The sequence below is a fragment of the Dendrobates tinctorius genome, unplaced genomic scaffold, assembly GCF_039654945.1.
Source record: "Dendrobates tinctorius isolate UK_male_01 unplaced genomic scaffold, ASM3965494v1 ptg000194l, whole genome shotgun sequence".
Taxonomy (NCBI): domain Eukaryota; kingdom Metazoa; phylum Chordata; class Amphibia; order Anura; family Dendrobatidae; genus Dendrobates; species Dendrobates tinctorius.
In genome coordinates, this window is record NW_027361861.1 from 27182 (window position 1) to 50155 (window position 22974).

The window sequence follows — 22974 nt, forward strand, 5'->3', positions numbered from 1 at the left end:
CAGGGCCCAGGGGGGGCTGGGCAGCCAACATCCAACAGGGTCCAGGGGGGCCAGGCCAGCATCCAACAGCGCCCAGGAAGGCCAGGCCGGCATCCAACAGGGCCTAGGGGGGGCCAGGCCAGCATCCAACAGGGCCTAGGGGGGGCCAGGCCACCATCCAACAGGGCCCAGGGAGGGCCAGGCCACCATCCAACAGGGCCCAGGGAGGGCCAGGCCACCATCCAACAGGGCCCAGGGAGGGCCAGGCCACCATCCAACAGGGCCCAGGGAGGGCCAGGCCACCATCCAACAGGGCCCAGGGATGGCCAGGCCACCATCCAACAGGGCCCAGGGATGGCCAGGCCACCATCCAACAGGGCCCAGGGATGGCCAGGCCACCATCCAACAGGGCCCAGGGAGGGCCAGGCCACCATCCAACAGGGTCCAGGGGGGGCAGGCCAGCATCCAACTGGGCCCGGGGGGGGCCAGGCCAGCATCCAACTGGGCCCAGGGGGGGGCCAGGCCAGCATCCAACTGGGCCCAGGGGGGGGCCAGGCCAGCATCCAACTGGGCCCAGGGGGGGGCCAGGCCAGCATCCAACTGGGCCCAGGGGGGGGCCAGGCCAGCATCCAACTGGGCCTAGGGGGGGCCAGGCCAGCATCCAACAGGGCCCGAGGGGGGGCAGGCCAGCATCCAACAGGGCCCAGGGGGAGGCTAGTGTGGACTGGGGGCACGCATCCAACATGAACCCCATTTGCCACCGCTACAGGGCAAGTAAGAAGAACTGGGTAAAGTGCCCAAAATTGGCGCATCTTTGGATGTGGGAATTGTGGGGTGGCTGCGGCCTGCTATTTTTAGGCTGGTGAGGACTAAAATCCATGAGTGTATAATCATTCCTTCCCCCTCCCTCTTCGACTCCCCAATAACAAGCCTGACTTGCTGGAAAACTAAATGCCCAATTATAACATCAGACAGCAGTGCTCAGGATAATCCAGTAGTTTATAAGTTTTGTTTGGGGATGGGGAGGGGAGGTGGGGAATTATTGATGCAAGTGAGTATATATGGTTGGGAAACATCTTTATTATTATGGCCGTGTAATTTTTGAAAGGGGGAAATTGGTCTGTGCTCGCACAGCAGTGCATGGACTGGGCACCAATCTCCTGATCAGCATCCTCATACATGCTGTGAGGCTGCTGAGTTCAGGTCAGGAGACCCGTGGTTCATCCATGCACCGCGGTCCAAGTGCAGTCCGATATTCACCAACGGTTCCTCTAGTCTGCATGTCTGGGGAGCTGCACCTGTATCCGTGAAGCAAAAGCGCTGCCAGCCTGCCATGGATTCATCAAGGTGCACAAATTTTGTTTAGAGCCAGTGTGTCTGCTTGCATTTTTTTTTTCCCATCACTGGAGTGTTGCTTTAAAAGGACTGTCAGCAAAAAATGACTGTTCAACTAAGTCCAGGTGCTTGGTGCTTCACAGTGGGCAATCATTTAAATACATCTTCCCACCTGCTTGGTTTCCCTCTCCCTCCAACCTTCTCTGTTGATATGAAGCCAGAGCTGTCTATTGAAGGAGAGGGGATGGACATAGAGGGAAAACAAGCAGGTGGCAAGTTGAATTTAAAAGATTACCCCCGATGTGAAACAGAATGGAGGGACTTTTTTTTGAACAGTTACTCTATGCTGACACAGTCCCTTTAAACCCAAATTCCCTCTCATACCGTCCGACATATTCATCAATTTTCATCACCACTCTGGTATTTCGGTGCCATTTTGTAAATGCAGCTTCTGACTTGCTGGAAGTCAGAAGCTATGTCAAAAGTAGAGTTGAGCGAATTTCTTTGGGTCCCTGCTTATTCAGCAAGCTGTAGCGCTTACCGATTAAGCTACAGCGGTAGCCTGGATACCTGGAGCGCTCCCGATGATCAGCTGTTTGGCCCCGCAGCTGCATGTGTCGCGGCTGTTTGACAGTCACAACACATACATGGAGAGTCTGTGTGTTGGGCTCTCCATGCATGTGCTGTGACCATACCTCCCAACTTTTGAAGGGAAAGAGGGACAAAGACTGCAAATTTTAGGCCACGCCCCGACCACACCCATTGTGCGACTAGTCACACATGTCCACGCCCATCCGCACCCATTTAGCACTGCTGATCACACTGACTGGTACTGGGGGCATAGTGGCTAGTACTGTGGGCACACTGACGGTACTAAGGAAAAAGAAAACAGAGAAAAAAGAAAATAGAGGAGAGTGAGAGAACAAAGCAAAAGAAAGAACAGAGCGTGAGAAAGTGGAAAGAAAGAACAGAAAAATAAAGAGAGAAAAAGAATACAGAAAGAAAGAGGGCACAGAAAAAAGAACAAAGAAAGAGGGGAAGAAAGAACAGAGAATGAGAAAGAAACAGAGAAAGAAATAAAGATTCTATATAAAGATACGATAGCAGCCCGTCTCCCATTGTAATGCCCACCTGAGCATTCCGATGCAGGACATATCATGATCCTCTCACATGGCCGGCATCCCTGATTCCAAGGCGATCCTGCTGTCCGCGCTGTTGGAGGAGGACATGGTGATGGATCTGAAGCATTCCTGGTTCCGTTACAATCTCATCATGAAATTACCTCAATTCCGGTCAGCTTCTAGCACGTCACTTCTGGTGGAATGTCATGTGCGAGTTTTAAAGTAGTGCTCCGCAGGGCTCCGCCGTGTACTCCTGTGTCCGTGGGAAAAGCCCACTTTGTATACCTTGTACACACTTGGCTCCGCTCCATACATCAGTACACATATGGCTCCACTCCGTACACACGGCTCTGCATACCCCATACACACGTGGCTCTGCTCCGTACACCAAGTACACACACGACTCCGCTCCGTACACCTCGTACACGCGCGGCTCGGCTACATCCACACTGTAAACACCTCCTGACCCCACACACAAACTTTACCTCATCCAGCACCATGACATCCAGCACAGCAGAGTCCTGCAGAGTGCAGACAGACACTGATGGAGGCCCCTGATCATGTGACCCCTGACTCCTCCCCTCTCACAGGTCCTGTGCGCACAGAACACACAGCCCAGCCACATCACTGCAGGCTGCGGTGTGTCTATATGGGACGGCAAGGATGGCGTCGGTGGATGGGGGGTGCGTGGCGGCTCAGTGCAATGCGGGGAAAATAGCATCCTGGGTGGGACGCGGGAGGGGGGTGTCAAAAACGGGACTGTCCCGCGGGAATCAGGACGGTTGGGAGCTATGGCTGTGACTGTGACACATGCAGCTGCGGTGCCGATCAGCCAGCATGCTCCATGTATCTGGCTTCCTGCTGTAGCTTATTCGTTAAGCGCTGTAGCTTGATGAATAAGTGGGGACCTGAACAAATTCGCTCATCTCTAGTCATAAGCTCTCAATGCAAGTATATGAGAGCTTCAACGATGTTCTCATAGATTAGATCTGGTCATGGTGTTACGGTATTTATCTATGTGGTGTAGTCATGGTGTGATGGTATTTGTCCCTGGTAAGTGGTATTTATTCTGACTCCCATGACAGCACCACGAGAGAGAGGTTCCGCCCTTCAGGAACAGGAAACCTACAGATACAAAAGGGCGGCACCTCTCCCACGCATCAGTTGGTTTCCTGAGGGGACTGGATCCTACAGACAGACATGGATCCCAGGCCGGCTGGCCGGTGCAGGTAGCGGGGGGGTTTCCTACCTCGGCCTGGTGCAGAGCTCTTGGAAGGCGCCACTGTGGCCCTGGATGGGCGGCACGGCGGTGGCGTGTGCAGCAGGGAGCGGCGTCCGGAGGATGTCCGCCTCCATAGAGAAGATCGTGGTCGGGGGGCCAGTGCGGCTGCAGGGTGCTGGGGACCGCTGCATAAGGGAACGCCCGGGCGTCCCGCGTGACTTCCGGTTATGTCTGGGTCGCGGTGACGTTGGGAGCGGAGCCTGGGGGCACTTCCGGGTCGGCAGCACCACTACGCAGGAGCGAGGACCCCAAGATGGCGGCGCCCATCGGGAGAGGCGTTGGTAAGCGCTGGTCCACCGGCCAATGGTGGCGCCAGCTGGGGAGGGGGGCCCTATTGGGGGGGGGCGCGGCATGTCTGCTTTCCAGAGTAGGGGTATATAGGCAGGACCCTAGATGGGTGCCATGCCTTGGCCACATTATTGCGCACAGTAATGGAGAGCGATCAGGAGCAGCAGCAGCAACGGCAGCAGCAGCAACAGTCATCACTACTGCCCCTAGAGGACCTGCGGCAGGTCAAGCAAAAGAGTCCCGCGACAGTAAGGAGCGTGCGGGACGAAGTGACCAGTCCAGTCATAAAGGCTCCTCTAGGCGGACAGGAGCATCAACTGAGGAAAAATCCCCCTCATTCTCTGGTACTTAATTGTGGCACTGGTAAGTGATCTTCATGAATGTTCACTCAGTGACGGGGCCTTTTATTTTAGGGGAAGAAAGCCACGAGTAAAACAAAACACAGAGATTGCGCACTCTGTGCATGCCCGTTACCGGAATCATGCCCCAAAAGATTGTGTCCCCCCTGTATCCAGCAGACAGTGGCGGAGGAATTGCCCGTAGTAGCTGCAAGCTTAAAGGATATAGTCTGGGCAGAGATGAGGGAAACCCTGAAATCCCTGTCCCAACCGGAAAGCTTAAGGGGTGGGGACCCGGTAGAGTCAGATTCCTCGGTAGAATGGAGGAAAGCAAGGACTCCCATGTTTCAGCCCCATCATCCTCCTCAGAGGAAGAGGATTCTGGTCGGTTTTGTCTGCCGCTTGACCGGCTGGTAAAGGCGGTGAGAGGAACAATGGAAGTGGAGGAGCCCAAACCTCAATTATCCATGCAGGATGTCATGTTCGGTGGGCTGGAGCAGAGGAAGCGAAGGGTCTTCCCTTTAAATGAAAAGATTCAGGATCTAATCCGTAGAGAGTGGAAGAAACCGGATAAGAGGGGTTCGCTACCCCCAGCCCTCAAACGGAGATACCCTTTCGATGATCCGGCAGTGAACACTTGGGACAAGGCCCCCAAATTAGACGCAGCAGTAGCGAAGGCGTCAAAAAGATCCTCACTACCTTTTGAGGACATGGGGTCCCTTAAAGATCCTTTAGCTAGGAAGGCAGACACCTTCCTTAAATATACCTGGGAGATGGCAGCCGGCTCCTTAAGACCAGCAGTAGCCTCAACATGTACGGCCAGGTCCATGATGATCTGGTTGGACCAGTTAGTCGCAGTTGAAACGGGACGTCTAGACAGACAATTCTTGGTGGCCTACCAGTAATCCAGGAGGCCGCAGCCTTCCTAGCAGACACCTCTGCTGATGCGGTAAGAATGGCCGCCAGAGCAGCAGGACTCTCTAGCCACAGGGCTCTACGAGCCGCATTAAAGTGCTGGCAGGGAGAGATTCAATCCAGAACAAAACTCTGTACTATCCCGTGTGAGGGGGAATATTTGTTCAAAGCAGTCCTGGATGAGCTGCTTGAGAAAGCCGGGAACGATAAGAAAAAGTTCCCAAATCTTTGGTCCGCATCCTACCGATGTCCATTCAATAGAAGGAGATTCGGTCAAGGGAGAAGGCGCAATCCTTCACCTAATAGAGACCGTCCCAGATGGGATGATAGAAGAAGAGGTACGGGCTTCATGTTCAGGCACTCGTCGAGAGAACGAAAGAAACCGAGGCAATGACTAGCAATTCCCGTGGGGGGTAGACTGTCATCCTTCCTCCCAGCATGGTTACAGATCACCAATAGTGACTGGGTGCGGAACGTAATATCCACCGGGCTCAGGTTGGAGTTCAGTAATGTTCCACGGGATACCTTCAAACCAACTCCCTTAATATCTTCGCCCCTTGAACAAGCTGCTTTAGAAGCTGTGGTCTTGAGCCTGTGCCTGAAAAACGTCCTGGTAGAGGTTCCGGAATCAGAGAGGTAGAGGCTTCTACTCTTTTATTCCTAATCAAAAAACCGGATAAAACATTTAGAACGATTATTAATTTACGTTTCCTCAATGAATTTTTGGTTAATCGCACCTTTAAGATGGAATCCATCAGTTCAACAATAAAAATGTTGTTTGAAGGGTGTTTTATGGCAGTCGTGGATTTGAAAGACGCGTACTATCATGTGCCTATCCACGCAGATTTCCAGCAGTTCCTGAGAGTGGCGGTTTCAATAGACGGTGTAATCTGTCATTATCAGTATAGAGCTTCCCTTTGGTCTCTCAGCAGCGCCCCGGGTATTTACGAAGATAGTGGCCGACATTATGGCTCATTTGCGGAAGGCCGATATCTTAATTGTCCCGTACTTAGACGATTTTTTGATTGTGGGGAATTCGGTGGACTATTGTCTATCCCAGATAGAGAAGGCTAAGTCCAGGTTAGAGAGCCTCGGATGGATAATAAATTACGAGAAATCCCGATTTCAGCCCTTAACAGAACAGAAGTTTCTAGGCTTACTGTTAAATTCAGAAACTCAGCAGTGTCTTTTGCCATTAGATAAATTACAACATATACAACAGCAGGTTCTTCAGGCAACAAATAGACCCTCCATGACCCTCAGGCAGGCCATGTCTGTTAGGCTGTCTAACCTCATGTATCCCAGCAGTCAGGTGGGAACAATTCCACACTAGATCCATTCAGAGAGACATCCTAGTTAATAGCAGGGCCTTAGAGGGGTCTCTACAGGGTCAAGTATCGCTAAGCCCTTTGACTCTTACATCTCTTAGGTGGTGACTCAATGACAGAAACTTATCCTCAGAGGTGCCCTGGGTGACGCAGATGACTCGCATAATAACCACAGATGCTAGCCCTCTGGGTTGGGGGGCCCATATGGGGGACATAGCGGTACAGGGACATTGGGACTCCGATGCTGAGACCTCATCTAACCAGAGGGAGCTGTTGGCGATTGAGTTAGCAGTTAAAAAACTCATGTACCTACAGGGTCATCATGTGAGGATCCTCTCGGACAACCAGGTAGCAGTAGCCTATGTCAACCACCAAGGTGGAACACGCTCCGAGGCCCTGATGCGGATAACGGAACGTCTCCTTCAGATGGCTGAGAAAAATTTTTGACCTTTAACTGCGCTCCACATCAGGGGAAAAGACAACATGATGGCAGACTATCTAAGCCGCAGGGCCCTAAAGCAAGGAGAATGGGCTTTAAACACGGACATTTACAACCAGATTGTCCGCAAGTGGGGTCAGCCGGAGGTAGACCTCTTTGCCACCAAAGAAAACAGGAAGGAAAAAACATTCTGCTTTCTAAATCCCAGGGAAAATCCACTGGCAGTGGACGCCCTCTTGATAAGATGGGACTTCTCTCTGGCATATGCCTTTCTACCTTTAAACCTCCTACCTCTGGTAGTAAGAAAGATCGGGCAAGGGTCATATTAATTGCCCCCTTCTGGCCCAGAAGGACCTGGTTCGCATGGTTGAGGACCATGTCGGTATGCGATCCCTGGGTACTGCCGAACCTTCCGGATCTCCTCTACCAGGGGCCAGTCAGCCACCCACAGGTAGCGGGACTCCATTTGACGGCGTGGTGTTTGAGAGGACACTTGAAGGATAGAGGGTTCTCCAAAAATTTAATTGATACCCTCCTGAAAAGCAGGAAACAAACTACCACAGATATCTATGCTAGAACCTGGAGGCGATTCCTGTCCACCTTTAAATTTAATGTCAGGGATGGAATATCCACAAAACAGATTCTGGAATTCCTCCAGAGGGGTCTCGAATTGGGCCTCTCCACAAGTACATTAAAAGTACAGGTTTCAGCCTTAGGGGCCCTATTTGCATGTGATATTGCCAGCAACTATTGGGTGGCAAGATTCATCAAAGCGGCTGCCAGATCGAGACCCATACACAAGGACAGATGTATACCTTGGGACTTAAATTTAGTCCTTACAGCCATGACAGAAAAACCATTCGAACCTCTAGATTCTGCTTCACTAAAGATATCACTTAAGACAGCTTTTTTTGGTAGCGATAACATCCGCATGTAGAATAAGCGATATATAGGCACTTTCCAGATTGCCCCCTTATACAGAGTTCTTACAGGATAGAGTAATACTAAGGCCGGACCCGGCATACCTTCCCAAAGTAGCATCTCACTTTCATAGGACACAAGAGATAGTTCTGCTTTCCTTCCTCCCTAATCCGACCAATCCTAAAGAACAAAAACTTCAGGCGTTAGATGTTAAGAGATGCCTACTTAAATATTTATCAGCCACGGATCCTTGGAGGAGGGAGAACGCATTATTATTTCTATCCTTCCAAGGTCCCAGGAAAGGGTGTAGAGTGTCAAAACGCACGTTAGCAAGGTGGATTAGGGAGGCTATCTCTCTTGCCTACACAGCAGGTGGCGGTCCGGCTCCACAGAATTTGAGGGCGCATTCCACTCGTGCCATGGCGTCATCTTGGGCGGAGAGATCGGGAGTGTCAATTGACCAGATATGTAAGGCGGCCACCTGGTCATCTCCCTCAACCTTTTTTAACCACTATCGGTTAGACATGGGTGCCTCCTTAGATCTCACCTTCGGGCTAAGGGTGCTGCAGGCTGTAGTCCCTCCCTAAATTAGTTTGCATCTCTGTAATTCTCTCGTGGTGCTGTCATGGGAGTCCGAATAAAGTATTAAGTTACGTACCGGTAACGGTATTTTTCGGAAGCCCATGACAGCACCCTTAGTTCCCTCCCTTGTTCACGTATAGGGGTGCACCCCTTTAGAAGATTGTTTCACGAATTTACCTTATGTGGGAGATGGTATAAAGAATTGTAAATAGGATAGATAGGTTGTGTATATGCGGTGTACTAACCATGGTAGCCTCTCAAGCTCTCTAATCCAACTGATGCGTGGGAGAGGTGCCGCCCTTTTGTTTCTGTAGGTTTCCTGTTCCTGAAGGGCGGATCCCCTCTCTCGTGGTGCTGTCATGGGCTTCCGAAAAATACCGTTACCGGTACGTAACGTAATAGTTTTTCGACCACTTTGTGGTGTCGAATGTGATCTGATCATGGTATGGTGATATCTCTCCCTATTAATGTGGTATTAGGTGGTGGTAATATATTATCTGTTCATGAAGTGTTGGTATTTATTCCTTGTATGTGGTATTATTTGGTCACTGTGGTGGTAATATGTGATCTGGTCATGGTGTGGTGGTATTTTTTCTTGTATGTCGTATTATTGGTCTTGGTATAGTGGATTGTGATATAAAATAAAGGGAATTCAAAAAATCTTTTGGTCAAAGCAAAAGCTGATGGCTAAAGGGCCAGTCACACTAAGATATCGCTAGCAATATCGCTATAACTAGTGACGTTATAGCGATATTACTAGCGATATCTCTGTGTGTGATACTTGCCTACGACCGGCTCCCCCGCTGGTTATCGCTGATCGCGCGAGAACGTTCAGGACTGTTTCTCGTCGTCAGCGGCGCTTCCTGCTGTGAAGACGAGCGACGCGTGGAGCCGGGCGGGAGGACGCAGGATCGCCTGGTGTGACAGGTAAGTAGCGGCCCCCATCCCCAGCGATGTCGCTAGTGAGATCTGCCTGTGTGGCAGCGCACTAGCGACCACTTGGCGATGTACCAGCGATCCTGACCGCGTCATATCGCTGGTCGGGATCGCTGGTACATCGCTAAGTGTGACAGTACCTTAAGTATGTGATATTGTGTAAGTGTGATTGCTGAGGGTGTGGTGCAAAAGTGGAGTTTTTCCAAGAAAGGGCAGAGGGACTTTGGAAGGTTTGCGTGATGGAGATGGAGGTAGGGTGAAGGCGGAACTGGGGGTGGAGCCTTGGCGGAGTCTCAAGGGGGGGGGCGTAAATTTTGCCAGTATGGGGCCCCAAAATTCCTAATGGCAGCCCTGAGGGAAGTGGCACATTTTCATTGCAGGCCGTGGGGGACACCTGGGTCAGAAGAGGTGGGAGAGTCTGGCAAGTGCAATGAAGGTTGTAGTGTGTGGCCCAATAGAACTTTTTTTGCTCTGACAAGGCGCAGGCAAATTGGTCATTTGGAGTTCAGAATCCTCTTTGAACTTTGAGTCCTGCAGGGAGATGCTGATGCCAATTTTTCTGGGTGGGAGAGGGACACTCCTGGGGTGCAGAGGGTCACTGTTCCCTGAGGGGCAAACAGCCTACCCGGACCAGTCATGGAGTGGAATTGACTGTCCTCTGAGGGTCTCTATTTGCCGGCAGAATTTTCTGCACAGAAGCTGCATCTCTTGGCAGAAAACGCAGCTAAAAATCTGCACGGATTTGCTGCGTTTTTATCATGAAGATTTGTATGCGTTTTTGTAAGCTAAATAAAGATCTATTTAAAAAAAAAAAAAAAGTTGTCTTGTCATTTTTGTCCAACCTCTTATTTTGCATACTCCATTACACACACATCTATAGATAGATCTAAAGATATATAATACCAACCCCAATATTTATTAATGAACGATGCGTTTAATTTAAAAAAAGAAAAGAAATGGCGTGGGCTCCTGCGCATTTTTCTGTGCCAGAGAAGGAAAGCCGATGACTGGGGGCAGATATACCCTTAGAAGGGAGCATGGTTATTGCCCCCCCCCCTCCCCGCTACAAACATATGCTCCCAGCCGCCCCAGAAATGGCGCATCTGTAAGATATACCAATTCTGGCACTTAGCATCTCTCTTCCCACTGCCCTGTAGAGCGGTGTCATATGGGGTTATAAGGGGTTAATGTCACCTGGCGTCAATAAGACACCTATCCATTACTAATCCTATAGTTAAGGGTTAAAAAAAAAAAAGAGAGCGAAAAAACTACACAGTTTTGACATCTTTATTACACGCCTAATCCATGCGACGCCCTCGATCTCCTGGAAAAAATAAACAAATACTCTGTTCTGACATAGTCCATTTAATAACGAGTGTCCCACGAAGATCTGGTGATGTCACTGCTCTACAGGGCCTCCCACGATGCACTGACAGGAGACAATGGCTCCTGAATTGCACCACTGAAGAGGTTACCAAGTTCAGGCTCTCACTTTATGGCAATGCTGTGTGTGAATTAGGGTTAGGGGACTAGGGGACATCATCTGATGTCAGTGTTCTACATGAGAGTTTCATGGACGCTCGTTATTAAATGGACTACTGCGGAAAGGTAATGTATAGGTTGGTTTATTACTTTTATTACAGGAGATCGAGGGATTCGAGGACTAGGTTATTGGTGAGTATGTATTGTTATATGTTGTGTGTACTGTCTGTAGTGTATGTACTGTGTGTTCTATATGGTGTGTTTTTTTTTTTTTATACTATTGAACACATTGTCTGATGGGACTACTTCCCCATCATCGGCAATTCTATCATGTGAGCATTCATAGCTGGATGGGAGCAGTAGTCCCATCAGACAATGGCTGCTTACACAGACCAGCACACACACAGGGACGCACACACTTACACGCAGACCCCCGCACACACAGACACGCACTCAGTCTCCACCCACACACTTCCCTCCTCCCGATCTGCAGCGTTTCTCGCACCCACATCCCCAGCAAATCCGCAGATCTTTTTTACATCTGCGGTTCTGCTGCAGATGTGACTGACTCAATGTGTGCAGAAACACTGCAGATCCGTAAAAAGAATTGACATGCTGCTAAAAAAACACTGCAAATCTGCATGGATTTTTCCGCAGCATGTGCACAACAAATCTCCATTTCTCATAGACTTACATTGGCTGTGCACTACACTGCGGATTTGATGCAAATCCGTGTGGCCAAAAACGCTGAGGATTCACATCTAAATCTGCAGCGTGTGCACATACCCTTAAAGCACCAGGCTGCAGGATCGCAGATCGAGGAGGGGGAAGGCTGCAACACTGCCAAAGAGTATGCAGCAGCGGGCAGAGTAAAGTGTACAGTGCAAAGCTGCGGCTCCGAACAGCTGCATGTCTTGGAGGATTTTTTTTTTCTCTTGCAAGTTTGCGCTTCCTATGCAGTAACAGCTATTGGATTACATCAAACAAATGTGTATATAATTCATTACATATGCGATCATGCTGCAGTGCAGGTGCCACAGATTTTTTCCCAAGAAATATATAATATTCATTACGTAAACTAGGGGGCAGGTCACTGAGAGATCAGTGACCTGTCAGCAGGCTGCATTATGAATAGCTAATCAGAGGACCACATGAAGACCTCCCCACAGGCTGCCCCAAAGCACAAGCATATCATTAACTCAAAACTATAAATAAATATTAAAAAACAACCACAAGACGGATTTCATCAACCAAGGTATCATTTTAATCAGTATAACGTCACCAACCTGACAGTGTCTTTAGGTTACTCAGCATATTCCTGCTGACAGGTTCCCTTTAAACGAATTTAAATCTCCTGGTCCAGATGAATTACATCCTAGGGTACTGAAAGAGTTAGCAGAGGAAATTACAGACCCACTAGTCAGAATCTTTGAAAAATCCTAGAGAACAGTAGAAGTCCCAGAAGATTGGAGAAGAGAAAATATTGCATCTCTATTCAAGAAAGGAAAGCGAATGGAGCCAGGAAAATACAGGCCAATGAGCCTTACTTCTATACGAGGAAAGATCTTTGAACACATTATTAAACCGCATGTATGTAAGTACTTGGATAAGAATATAGTAATTAACCAGAGCCAGGATGAGTTTTGTTGCTAATCAGTCTAATCTAATTTCCTTCTATGATGGAATCACTGACTGGGTGGATCAGGGAAATGTGGTAATGTAGTAAATCTCGACTTCAGCAAAGCATTTCATAAAGTATCTCACACTATCCTTATTGAAAACCTGATCAAGAATGGTACTGACAAGGCTACGGCTAGGTGGATTTATAACTGGCTCAGTGATCATACTCAGAGTGAATTGAAAGCATGTTTCAAGTGGGATACCACAAGGCTCTGACATGCCTCAGTGTTGTTCAATATTTTTATAAATTTGGATTTACTGCATCGAATTCAAGTCAATGGGAAATCCCAAATAGAAGACTGCGCGTTCTTGCAGGGACAATTTACATGCTGCAGCTTGGAAATCTGCACCGCATGTGATTTTACACTGCAATAAAATAACGGTGGTCATGAGATTTCTATTAATTCCATCCACTGTGCTTGTTTTACACCCAGCGAAAATACCTTGCGTACAAAACGCTACTATTCCTGATTGTGGGCACACAGCCTAACAGGCCACAAGGATGTTTGAAAGGGAGGTAAAAATATGAAAATAAAAATGAAGATTTCAGGGACTCATTCATTACAGGGACAGCTAGATCTCTTTTGTGTGCCTGGAACCCTCCTTTAAGTCATATCTTATGATGATTGCATAATTGTTTGAAGTGAGAAAACCCTTTTAAGACAGAACTAATGAAAGGTACTGTCACACTTAGCTATGTACCAGCGATCCCGATCAGCGATATGACGCGGTCAGGATCACTGGTACATCGCTAAGTGGTCGCTAGTGAGCTGCCACACAGGCAGATCTCACCAGCGACATCGCTGGGGACGGGGGTCGCTACTTACCTGTCACACTAGGCGATCCTGATGTCCTCCTGCCCGCGTCCACGTCCGTCTCTCCACAGGAAGCCCAGCAGGAAGCTGACGACGAGAAACGGTCCTGGACGTTCTCGCGCGATCAGCGATAACCAGCGGGGGAGCGGTCGGAGGTAAGTATCAGACATAGCGATATCGCTAGCAATATCACTATAATGTCACGAAAACCAGTGACGTTATAGCGATATTGCTAGCGATATCGCTTAGTGTGACAGGCCCTTAATGCACTTGTGCACATGTAGCATATATCAGCAGCAGTTTATGCACACACACACAGTCAGGCGAAGCAATGGACAAGAGGCTAGATGATCCAAATATTGCTATTGCAAGTGTTCACATTGCTGTTGTCCTGTACTGCTTTTTGCATATCTTCAAAAGGAAGAAAATTCATAGCATAACATTATTAGGATTTATAGCTTTTTGATTTTTCACAAGATCTGTGCTATTTATTTGGAACTGGTGCATCCCTGTTCTGAAGCTTTGCAGCTGCTATCGCATTCATTAGCTTTTGGATCCACAAGCCTTGCTTGCCTGCCAGGTAGAGAACCTAGGAGGGTGTCAAAATTATATAACACATGCAATAATAAGCTAGCCTTTCTATTGGTATGTAGTATTTTTTTTTCTTGGTTATGAACGTTTATTTGTAGTTTTGTCGTTTCTAGCTGCATCTTCTGAAGACATTGCGAGATTCCTGATTGAACAATTTGAAGTCACAGCTTACATACTAGTGGTCTACACTATTTACAACTGCTTCTGTACGGAGCGTGCTACGAAATCACAAATAGATGGTAATCAACATTTTTTTTGCATTTATTGTAGTATTAAAGGGAATCTGTCACCAAGTTTTTGCTACACCATCTGAAAGCGGCATGATATAGGGGCAGAAACCCTGATTCCAACGATGTGTCACTTATGCTTCCTGCTGCAGATATTGTTAAAACCTGTTTTAACTACTGCAGCTTTACCAGTTCTCTCAATGCTGAGCTGTGTATAACCCTTCCCATGTCACTGATTGGTATCTTTCTGTGTACCCTCAGAAAGCTGCCACAGTGGTGGGGGTGGAGTTGGACTACAGGGCAGCAGGTTTACTAGTTGTCTCCTACTGGTTAACACCGGGTTTATCAAAACAATAGCAGCAGCCCAGAAAGTGACAAGCCATTGGAGTCAGTATCTCTACCCCTACATTATGCTGCTCTCCGATTAGATGCCAATAACTTGGTAACAGATTCCCTGTAACTTTGTATTATTAGAGGTGATGATCAGTTCACTTTCACTTGAGAGAAGTCATTCTTATTATTTTTATGCAGAATTTGCAGGGTTTTTTTTGTATAGGGTTTAATTTTAAAGACCACAGAAATTGCAGGCCCCAAAAAATGCCTGCTATTCCGCCCTTAAAAGGAATCTGTAGTCCGTGTCTTAGGAAAACCGAGGTACTGCAGGCTATGGCAGTGTGAAACCTTATTAAGGATGACTGCCTTTGTCATTATCTGGTGCTTCTGCGCTCCTAAGAGGTTATCCACGACTTTTACATTGATCACCTATCCGTATGAGATAATTTCGCTCTCCTGTGTTTCTTCTGGTCCTGGAATGTTTCCGGGACCAGCAGAAAAAGCGCAGTTGAGAGCGAAACTATTGTCGTCCCACCCATGTGCTCCTTCCCTCTCTGCAGCCAGTTTTAAATGTTTCTGAATAAAGACATTGGATTTCACAGAACCGAGTGCCAATATTTTTTCTTCTCATATGCTTATCTGTGCACTTGCTGTCCTCTGCTCCTCCTTGATTCTCAGTGCCACTCCTTTTTGATTGACAGTGGAGAGCAGCGGTGACATTATGCAGCAGAGGTTTTTTGTCTCCATTGTCAATTATGAAGTGTGGGACTTACCCTACATCCTGTATTGTCTCATATTACAGTAAAAACTGAGAAATATAAAGAAATTACCAGTGTGTGTCTCAGGAGTTCAGCCATAACCCTCTTCCTCCACCTCTGCTGTGCAACTGTGAGACAAACCAGCTGCAGCAGAAGTCACCCAGCTTTTACCATGGGTGCAATAGAACAAAATAGCATTAAATCCCACCCCCTTGACTGAGGGGAGCAGGGTGTTAGTCAACCATCATCCAAAGATGGAACTGACCAGCAGGACATTAAACCCTTTATTCTCATTCAGGATCATGCAGAAACTGCTGCAAGCTACCAAACTGTGACGACAATTGTTTCTAGGTTTAGTGTTCATTAAATAGATTATCTATTATTTCTTATTACTACAAATATTATCCTAAGTAATAGACCCCTGATAACTAAAGTATCCAAGAAAGATAAAATAGTTGACCGCATACTTGCATTAATCTCATGAAGCACCTATACTGCTTTCATCTAAGCAGGGATTCCATTCATTTTTCTGGGTTACAGCACATTATTAGTCTATTTTTCTGAATTAGATGTTTACGTCTGTGTCCTTTTTTTATTTATTTTTTTTTTTCTGTCATGTCCATTCTTTGTTTTAAAATAAAAATGTAAAAACTAATAAAAAAATTTTCCATTTTAATCCCTTTTACCACCTTGGGTTTTTCTCTGAGTTTTAGTTTTTTGCTCCCCTTCTTATCGGATCCATAACGTTTTTATTTTCCCATCAATATGGCCATGTGAGGGCTTTTTTGTAGGATGAGTTGTACTTTTGAGCGACCCCATTGGTTTTACCATACCATGTACTGGAAAACGGAAAAAAAATTCAAAGTACGGAGAAACTGGAAAAAAAAAAGTGCAATTCCACAATGATTTTTTAATTATTTATTTTTTTGCTATGTTCACTAAATGCTAAAACTGACCTGCCATTATAATTCTCCAGGACAAGTTTGTAGATAAAAAATAATTTATACATATTTGGTATTTATGTGGTGTAAAAAATCCAAAGGTTGAAGAAAAAAAAAAAAGGCCTTATTTTCCAATACCCATAGCGTCTCCATTTTTTGTGATCTGGGGCTGGGTGAGGGCTTATTTTTTGCTAGCTGAGCTGATTTTTTTATTTATATCATTATGGGGTTGATGCAATGTTGCGGTGACCATAAAACGAACGCGGCAATTCCAAATATGTGGATTTATTTATTGTTTTATTTTGAATGGGGCAAAAGGGGGGTGATTTAAAATTTTATTTATTATGGGCTTCAATAGTCTCCATGGGAGACTAGAAGCTGAGCTCATCCGATCCCCTGTGCTACAAATAGAAGGGCTTCAGCCCATCTATGTGTAGCTAAGGCTAGTTTCACACTAGCGTTTATGAGCGCAGCGACGGCCTGCGCACGGCCGCCGCTAAGCCCCGCCCCCTGCCGTGCCCGCCGGTAGCTCCGCCCACCGGCGCATGACGCTGCATGCGCCCTGCGTCCCCTATCTTTATCACAGGGGGCGCAGGCCGTGCGCAGTATGCGTTTGGCGGCGCATGCGTCCTTTTGACGGTGCGCCGACCTGCGCCAAACGCAACCTGCTGCAGTTTGGTTGCGTCGGCGCACCGTCAAAAAGGCGCATGCGCCGCCAAACGCATACTGCGCACGGCCTGCGCCCCCTGTGATAAAGAGAGGGGACGCAGGGCGCATGCAGCCTCATGCGCCGGTGGGCGGAGCTACCGGCGGGCCGTGGCAGGGGCGGGGCTTAGCGGCGGCTGTGCGCAGGCCATCGCTGCGCTCCAAAACGCTAGTGTGAAACTAGCCTAAAATGCTGATCTGCTATGAGCGCAGCCTGCTATGAGTTCTCATAGCTATCCAGCAATGTCAACCACAGGGGTTTCCTGCAGACCCTGGATTGTCATTCCAACCTACCTATCGACGACCTGTGGTCATGTGACATGGGTTTTCATGGGCGGAGCCAATTATGCGCTTCCAGTTTGATCATGTTAAGTGCCGCTATCAGAGATGGACAGCGGCATGTAGCAGGTTAACAGCCGTGGGTGGATCGCGATTCCACCTGTGGCTGTTAGGGGCACATCAGCTGATCAAATCAGCTGACGTGTCGGGAAAGTTGAGGTCTCATCACCGGAGTCCGTATCAGCGGGGAGGTGACCTATGACATCCCTATACGTCATATGTTGTAAAGGAGTTAAACATTTCTGGACAATAATTTTAGGCTTTTATCTTTAGCAACAAGCCAGATTTTAAGGGGATTTTTCAACAGATTTTTGCTACCCCATCTGAGAGCATAATGTAGGGACTAGAGTTGAGCGAATTTGTTCGGATTCCCTCTTATTCGGCAAGCTATAGCACTTACCGAATAAGCTACAGTGGGAACCCGGATACATGGAGTGTACCAGCTGATCGGCGCCGCAGCTGCATGCATCGTGGCTGTGTCACAGACAAAGCACATGCATGGAGAGCCCGACACACAGGCTCTCCTTTCATGTGTTGTGACTGTGACACAGCCGCAACACATGCAGCTGTAGCGCCGATCAGCCGGCACGCTCCATGTATCCGGGTTCCCACTATAGCTTATTCGGTAAGCACTATGGAGATTAGAGAGAGAGAGATATCTGGCAATTCAGCATCTGCCTACAGTAAACTCGCAGCAGGAGCCGACAGGATAGAAGAGATGGATTACACAGTAAATACACTTAGAATACATAGATGTAAAGATGTCAGTGACATGCAATTAATATAATTTGTGTAGCTTACTATACATCTAGATGGAAGGCTGCATGGTTGCATTATGAACCTATACAGCTTGACAGCTAGCAGAAAAACTGAGCACAGTGTGCTGTCGCTGCCCATTATCTTGCGGTGAGGTCTTGTGACCTGACTGACATCACCGTGAGTGTGAGAAAGTTCACCTGCTCACGGTACTGTCAGAAAGATCCTGGGAGTTCACAGCCAATTAACTCACTTCACCTATGGACGTCAGCACGAGCGCCGTGGGAAAATTTATAGCAACGTTCTGATGTCAGACAAGTGAAGTGAGTTCTTTGCCTGTGAACTCCCAGGAAATTCTGACAGCACCACGAGCAGGAGAACTTTCTCACGGCTCATGGTGACATCAGTCAGGTCATACCAGTTCAACATGATACACTAAGCAGCGGTAGCAGACGCTCCTTTGTCTCTGCTGGATGGCAGTCTGTATGTCGCATCATGCAACATGCAGCCTGCAATCTAGATGTAGCAGAGCTAGACCCATCATGGGGCAGATGGATTCTTATCTTCTTAGCGGACTGATGAGGAATATTGTCTGTATATTATTTTAATTCTCTTACAGGGGACATTGGCTTCATTAGAATGGGCAATGCTGTAAATATGGTTTAATTAAGACTGGTTAAAGGACGTTATTCTGGGGGGGTGTTTTTATACAACAGGACTATGGGATTAGTAATGGGGGGCGTCTTAGAGTGACTGCCTGTCAGCAGAGCAGAAGACATAGTATACTGCAGGGTAGGATGTGGATTATTGTCCGCGCTGCCCAAATGATGACATTCCAGGAGTAGGTAGAAGTACTCCTGGAATGTCATCATTTGGGCTGCATGGACAATAATCCACATCCTACCCTGCAGTATACTATGTTGTCTGGTAGATGTTTGACCTGTGGTTCTGCGGCAGCCTATACCGACTATATGTGCTTTGACTATTGAATACCAGGTGAGCAGCTTCTTTGCAAAAATCGCTGTTTAATTTGTGGGATGACGCTATTTTGCGCTTTGTGTCTCCCTTTGTTTCAAGTATTAGCAGAGCAGTAGAGAAGGAGCTGCTCTGTCAACATGACTTCATAGGAAGGAGGAAAATTAACAGCAGGAGCTGTCTGAGACTGTTGTAAGCTGGGAGAAATTGTCACATTGCAGAACATGCATGTAATTGGTAACTATCTGATGATACCAGGGGGAAAAAAGCTTCAGATAACCCCTTTAAGTGCATTATACTAACGCCTTGTACTCAAACGCTGTTTGTATCTTTTGTTATATGTACTCTAGAATTAGTGGGCTGTAAGTAATGAATATAATCTTGCCATCTCCGGACCAATAGAGGGAGCAAGAGAGCTTACTGTTTTTGCACTTTAGTTCTTTCCTCCTTGCGCTCCATGAGCCGTAACTTCCCCCCAACCCACCACCCCCACGGCAACACAGCTGTATGAACACTTGTTTTCTTGCGGGACAAGTTATAATTTTGATTTGAATATTCTTCCAACATTTGAGTTGTGTGAACGCTTGTTTACTTTTTATTCTTTTGCATGGCAATTTGATTTATCAGTACCATTTTTGTATATATATTGCATTTTGATTGCTTTTTGTTCCATTTTTTTTGGGGGGAGGGATGTGAGATGAATGAAAAAAGCAAATGCTGGTGTTACTATTATTTTTTTTTTTAAACTCTTTTTACCGTATGTGCTAATTGATTCAGTATTTTAATCTGATATTACAGATGTGGCGAAACCAAATGTCCTTATTTTTTTATTACTTGTTTATTTTCAGACTAGAAAAAAGGGAAAGTTTTTATATTTATTTATTTTTTTTATTTTAATTTTCCCCAAGGGGACTAAAAGAGAGAGAAGGTACCTATGAAGCCCAGCCAGAGACTGGGCTTCATTGGCGTACAACGATGGCAGCTGCCATAATCCATCCATCAACATCCAGCAGAACACCAATGTTGATTGGATCCTTTTATATGCCACTGTCACAGTAGCATCTAAATGGTTAGACATTTGCAATTGAAGCTAGCTCTGATCTCTGTTTTTATACAGCCAGCACCTGCTTCTAATGCAGAAGCTACCGACAGGCCTCATACAGTTATGTCAACAGAAGAAAATAATTTGTTATGGCTGTTGGAAGAAAAAGATATTAAATCAGAGCCTCGAAAATGTAAGCTTGGTTGCATTTAGGAGGAGTTAAAACTATATCTATTGTGGGGATTTGTAGCTCTGTAGAGAAAAACTAATAATCAAAATAATCAGACAATATTTTTCACTTCGAAATGATATACTGATCTCAGATCGGCTAACCCAGAAAAGCGACATCTGGTTACCTCTCTCCATCTTGGACCAAATTGCTGCACCAAATTATAAGTAATGCTGAATTTACATTAACAGCGAATGGTAATTATCAGGTTTATAAAAAAAAAAAAAAATCTAAAAAAAATTGTAAAAGACCAAGTTGAAAACGAGGTGTATTTTGCAGTTTTAACCATGAAATGCCATGCCTTCTCCTAATTCTGATTGCATTAAGTAGGAATGTCCACACAGCTAAGTCTTACTCTTGAGCCTGTCTATTTTTGTCACATGGCAGATGCTAATCCTCGACAACATGTTTTCCTAAAAGCTTTCTTGTCTCTGAAATCATCCCTACAAATAAGGGCTGCATCATAGAAGTGTTTCTCTTTCCTTTTTCCTTACAGGAACCCTATGCTTAGAAATCATTGATACAAAAATAAAATAAACTGTAGATAAACTTGCCCCCCATTGTTATGTTGTTGGCGCATGTATAAAATCATGCAGATTTACAGTCTTGTAGAAAACCTGCAGAGAACATAAGGGGTTAATTTCTTGCTGGTGTGTTCCATTTTGTTGGATGGAGGAACATCTGAAAGAGTAAGGCTTTAGCCAAGAAGTGGGTTCAAAAATCTTTGTATTCTAGTGCAGAGCGTTGGGGAGTCGTGCTGAAGTCAGTAGACAAACGGCCAGACTCAGAGGAAAAAGTACATGTATTAAAACTCTATAGCAAATGCAGCTCACCTCGTCCTGGTGCTCGGATCAAAGCGCAATTACGGTATTATGCTGTCAATCCACAAAAGATTTCAGCAAAGACTGGCGCTGGTCCTTAGTCATACCATCATCATGTTATAGCTAAGGCCAGGTAGTTCAGAAACATATAAGCTGATTAGTGTAAAGTGACTGGCTTCAGCAGTGATGCTGGCATGTATGTAGTTAATTCAGTGCATTTTTTTTAATTCATGCATTTACAGGAGGGATAACAGAGAAGTGTTAAAAGCAGCATCAAAGAAAATATCTACTAGAATTTCTATTTTGTGGATAATACAATTATTTCCAGAAACAGATCTATGAGAACAGATCGGGTCAGACAGAGCTGAGCTCCTCGTAGGGAAGGTGCAGAGGGTTTATTACCGTCCCTGCCTTCTCTATTGCTGTATGCACAGCGATAAACTAGTGCTGTGTATACAGTAGAAGGAAGGGCTTTCTCCTGTAAAACCAGTAGTCTTGTGATCCCTGGAAGTATGAGACAAACAGGAGCTGACCCAGTTAACTCTACTGAGCAGGCGCAAATATACTAGCCCCTGTTATAGAGGAACTCAAATAATAAAAGTATTTTAAATGATGAGATGCTTCCGCCCTCAATGGCCGTTTAGTCTTTTTATGACCGTATGGGGACCTAATATGAAAAGATAGGTAAAAACTAAATTGAAAAAAAGGCCAATTCCAATTGAAATTGTTGTTACTTGCCCCACCCTTGTCGACAAAAAACAAACCATATCAGATATGAAATAAATTTTTACAGAAAGGTGAACAAGTTTTAAAGGGAATCTGTCTGTGTAATCAACCCTCCTTATCCATCTATACGGGCATGCAGATCTGATGTTTTATTCCAAGGAAATGCACGTATTATATAAAGGAGCTGTTATACATGATTCTCCAGGTCCGTACGATTATGGAGATGCCAAATATGCATAGTTTTTATTTTTTTTAAGTGGTGAAAAAATTCAGAAATTTGTTTTCGTAACGTTTTCTGTTTTCAGGATTTGGAGCTGTGTGAGTGCTTCCTTTTTGCATCCTGAGATGTTTTTATTTACCGTATATCATTTTCGGGCCGATAACAAAGTCTTGAAAGCCTCTTATTACATTTTATTTTGTTTTTGCGGAGGCTGAAAACAACGCATTTCTGGTGGGTTTTTTTTTCTTGTTACACCATTTACCGATCATATTAATTTATTGATAAATTGGACTTTAACGAATGCAGCGAAACCAAATATGTGTATTTTATTAGGGATGAGCAAATAGTTTTGGATAAGAGCTTATCTGAATAGCTATACTGCTTACCGAATAGCTGCATCGGGAACCCGGATACCTGGAGCGCTCCCAATAATCAGCTGTTCGGCTGCGCAGCTGCATGTGTTGTAGCTGTTTCACTGTCACAACACGTGTGGAGAGCCCAACAAATAGGCTCTCCATGCATGTGTTGTGACTGTCACACAGCTGCAACACAGCTGATCATCGGTAACTGTTATGAATGAGTCACCGTAGGAGGCAAAAACAGAAATACAAGCTAAGTCCAGAAAACCAGAGAAGTTGGCAGCTATCGGATTGCAGACCCCTGAACCTAACAACAACAACTAGCAGTAGCTGTGGGGGGTTCCTACGGTGCCCTAGACCCCTCGATAACAGCCGGAGAACTAAATAGCCTAAAGACAGAAAGGGAAATCTAAACTGCCCCAGAGCAGACCCCAAAGCAATAGGCAGCCCCCAACATATAATGACGGTGAAGCAAGATGAAAAAACACTCACACAGATAGAAAGATAGGCT